At 45.0% G+C, this 1,110-nt stretch overlaps 1 pseudogene; it reads left to right on the plus strand.

Moving 5' to 3' along the window:
- The first annotated feature begins 381 nt into the window (after window positions 1-381).
- LOC126250271 (5S ribosomal RNA) lies at window positions 382-499 on the plus strand (annotated as a pseudogene).
- Window positions 500-1,110: the final 611 nt, after the last annotated feature.

Here is a 1,110-nt window from a genome sequence, read left to right on the forward strand (position 1 = left end):
AACGACAATAATTGTATTTACTTTAAAATGCATTATACAGTACAATAAGAAACACATAACAAATCTTTAAAATGTCATTCTCTTCTCTACTAACTTGCTACAAGTAAGTAAACGCACACATTTGAAAATGAAAATCAGTATAATGCACATTCACCGATCCATGTTATTTACGGTATAGTTTTTACCATAACCATATGATCAGTATGAGATGCGCACGACCATCAGTCGTCATCAGTGGAAGACAAACAAGGAAATTCCCTCTTTCACTACCCCTCCCTCACAGCGACCAATCTATTAACAATATAGTTTATAAACAACTTAGGCTGGTTAAGGTGCCACCATATTTGCTGTTGATTAAATACCTCCATACAACCTACTTCGGCCATCGGCCTTGCCGCAGTGGTAACACCGGTTCCCGTCAGATCACCAAAGTTAAGCGCTGTCGGGCTGGGCTAGCACTTGGATGGGTGACCATCCGGTCTGCCCAGCGCTGTCGGCAAGCGGGGTGCACTCAGTCCTTGTGAAGCAAACTGCGAAGCTACTTGATTGAGAAGTAGCGGCTCCAGTCTCGGAAACTGCCACACGGCCGGGAGAGCGATGTGCTGACCACATGCTCCTCCGTATCCGCATTCAGTGACGCCTGTGGGCTGAGGATGACACGGCGGCCGGTCGGTACATTTGGGGCCTTCATGGCCTGTTAGGGAGGAGTTTAGTTTTTAGTTATATGCAATCTACTTTCCCTCTGCACTCCAAACGCCATGGAGGTAATAGGAACCGACAATTTTTCAGGTGCCACTTCAAAAAGAATAACATTATAAACGATAGGAATATCGATAGATAAACGAGACTACCAATAGTGATGATAGCGGGGATACTATCGATTAATCGATAGTTTATCGATGTTTAAGTAACAGCCTCAAGACTGCCGAAGTGAGCGCAGCAGCACATTGCAATGTCTCGTACTGCTACTGCTACCGTCGCCCCTGCCACAGATAAAATGATTCTACCGTAGAACCAAACTATAAATGTGTAAATCAATAATGTTGTCTCATTAGTGCCCTTGGGTGACCGACAAGGCGTCACCACCACACTTCACCCTTTGCCATCCAT

The sequence above is a fragment of the Schistocerca nitens genome, chromosome 3 (genome assembly GCF_023898315.1).
Source record: "Schistocerca nitens isolate TAMUIC-IGC-003100 chromosome 3, iqSchNite1.1, whole genome shotgun sequence".
NCBI classification, from domain to species: Eukaryota; Metazoa; Arthropoda; class Insecta; order Orthoptera; family Acrididae; genus Schistocerca; species Schistocerca nitens.